Raw genomic sequence first — 3,029 nt, 5'->3', positions numbered from 1 at the left:
TCTTAAAATGTGGTGCCCAAAACTGAACACAATACTCCAGGTGAGGTCTTACCAAAGCAGAGTAAAGTGATACCATCACATCATGTGATCTGGACACTATACTTCTGCTTCTACAGCCCAAAATTGCATTGACCTTTTTAGCCACCGCATCACACTGTTGACTTATGTTCACTAAGATCCCGAGATCCTTTTCGCACATACTACTAAGACAAGTCTCTCCCATCCTATAATTATGCATCGGATTTTTCCTACCGAATTATAGAACTTTTACATTTATCCCTGTTAAAATTTATTTTATTGGTTTTAGCCCAGTTTTCCAGCCTGTCAAGGTCATCCTGTATCCTGTTTCTGTCTTCTACTGTATTTTCAACCCCTCCCAACTTAGTATCATTGGCAAATTTAATAAGCATTCCCTCTATTCCTTCATTCACATCATTTATAAAGATGTTGAACAAAACAGGTCCCAGGTCAGATCCTTGAGGCACTCCATTTCACTCCTCTCCAAGAGGATGAGGAACCATTCACAAGCACTTTTGGGGTGCAATCTGTCAACCAGTTACAGATCCACCTAACGGTAATGTCAAGCATTGTTTAATTCTTCTTTGACTGTTTATTTTTATCTGAATGTAACTGCCATCTTATAGAGATGTTACTAACCCTGAATTAAGCTTGGGCACATCAAAGTAGCAACCCCCCTCCTTTTCACATATCTTTCGCTTTTACTAACAAATGCAGGAATTCGCTCTTTGAAGATAAAGCCTCCAGGGACTGTTTCCCAGGCCGACCAGGCTTGGACCCGGGACAAGCAACCGCAAGGGAGATAAGGAAGTTACTGTGTGAACTTTCACACGTGAATGCAGGATTGTTTAGAGTTTGTAGCAATGTTTAGAAAACCTTTGATGTGCCATCTTTAAGTATGTCCCCCTAATGAGACGGACGTCCTAAAAACCACGAGGGGAGAGATGACCGCCATGGCCCGAGAGCTGCAGGATGAGATCCAGGTGAATGCCACTTTTATGGCGCGAGAGATGCAGACAGATTGACCGGCTGCTGCTGCGCGTCTTTGGGAGTCCTACCGGCCCTGGCCGCACCTCCAGCCCCGCCAGCCCCACCCGTGGTGCCCTCCCCGCCAGCGGCTCCAGCAGCCCCCACACCACCGGGAGCCCCAGCACTGGTGCTGGTGCCTCTGGGCCCTCGGGACAAGGGGAGGGGCCATGAGCTGGACGCCACCTTTGACGGCGATCCAGAAGATGTGGAATACTTCACCATCCAAGCCAATAGTTACATGCACTATTGGGGGAATACGTTCCCGGACGACTTCAGTCAAGTGGTCTATCTCGGCTCCAAGCTGAAGGGGACCACTAGACGGTGGTACGTCAGCCTGTACGAGATGCGGGGTCCCGAGCTCAACAATGGTGCCAGATTTTTGCAAGCCCTGTTAATGCAGTATGAGAACCCCCTCCAAGAGACCCGGGCCATTACGGCACTGCGAGACATGCATCAGGGGTCGAAATCAGTGCGAGAATACATGGCTGAATTCAGAGCACAGTGCGCCAAAATCCGAGGTTGGAGCGAGATGATGAAAATCGAAGCGTTCCAGAGGGGGCTAAATGCCAGCATCCTAGATCGAGCCCTGTAGCAGGCTCGCCCCACTACTCTTGTGGGATGGGTGCAACTGGCCGGTGAGGTTGAAACCAACATGAGACGCGTGGCCCTCCAACACCAACTGCAGCAAGGGGAAAAGGGGGGTTGTGAAGCTCGGTCAGGGGCTAAGGCAGATGGGAAGAAAGGGTCGACTCCGGGGGGGACTGCCAAAACCCCTTCAGTACGTAAGTGCTTTCGCTGTGGTGACCCAGGCCACCTAGCTGCCAACTGCCCAGAGAAACCTCGAGCCCCCCCCGTTACCCCGAACGGGACGGGACTCAAAAAGGCAGCAACCAGGCCCAAAGTGTCGGTTCGAGGGAGCACCACGACATCGATGGTGCTAGACAAGGATACTATAATTTTGGACGACTTGAGTGAGGATTCGTGTGGAACAGAGCCGCCCGAAAATGAGAATGACCTGCACTGAGAGGTGCCGAGAGGCAGGTCGTGGATCTAATGGCACCATTATGGGTGAGAATAACTGGATCCTTGTTTTTTGTCCCATTGACATTGTTGAATCAGAAGCTCAAACGCTTTATCCACACCCGAGCCCTAATTGACTCAGGGTGCATGCGGGAGATTATCACCCCAAAACTAGTGGATGCTCTGGGGCTAACCGAAAACCCCTGCCCCACCCGATCCAGTTTGAACAGATGGACGGGTCCGTAATGAGGGGGGAGCCGTGCGTAGAGGAGGCTCAGGGTGTGCCCGTAGGAATAGAGGATCATTGGGATGTAGGGGTGTTCGTGATCGCTCCTTCCTCATCATTTGACGTAGTATTGGGAGTCAGATGGTTAGCCAAGCACCAACCGGACATACAATGGGGGGATCAAACAATAGACTTTACCGATAAACGGTGCAAACACCACCAGTGGCTGGGGGACTGGGGATCTAATCCACCCCCCAGGAACGAAAGGATGTGTGTGTTGGTGGAAGAAGGCTAAGAGCCACAGACCAAGAACTTGTGCCTCTGGCAAGGAGGAGCCTTGCAAATTAAAGGCTCAAGCCTCCACCCACCTGACTCAACAGCCAGAGAAAAAGCAGGGGGTGGGTCCAGCAATTACCCCCAGGCAAACAAGCTCTCCTCACTCAGCAACAGCTACACAAAAGGAATCAGAAACCCCTCTCCAGCAGGCACCAAGCACTCACACAGTTCCATCCCATAGCAACCCTAGGTAATGTTCCCCAGACGTTTTAGAAAAGCAAATCACACTCACTCACCTTACCAGCAGCTCTGTTCTAGCTCTAGAAAGCACTTTCTTCTACTGCAGCTGAGCCACTGAGAACGGGGCTCTCCTGAGCTGCCTTTCTTCTCCCCAACTATCACATGCAACAGTGTCTGTCCTGGAACTGGCCACTCCCATTGACCAAAAGTGCCTCTCCTC

The sequence above is a fragment of the Heteronotia binoei genome, chromosome 18 (genome assembly GCF_032191835.1).
Source record: "Heteronotia binoei isolate CCM8104 ecotype False Entrance Well chromosome 18, APGP_CSIRO_Hbin_v1, whole genome shotgun sequence".
In the NCBI taxonomy this organism is placed as follows: Eukaryota; Metazoa; Chordata; class Lepidosauria; order Squamata; family Gekkonidae; genus Heteronotia; species Heteronotia binoei.
The sequence above is the reverse complement of the archived record's forward strand: the minus strand, read 5'-3'. Positions refer to the sequence as shown.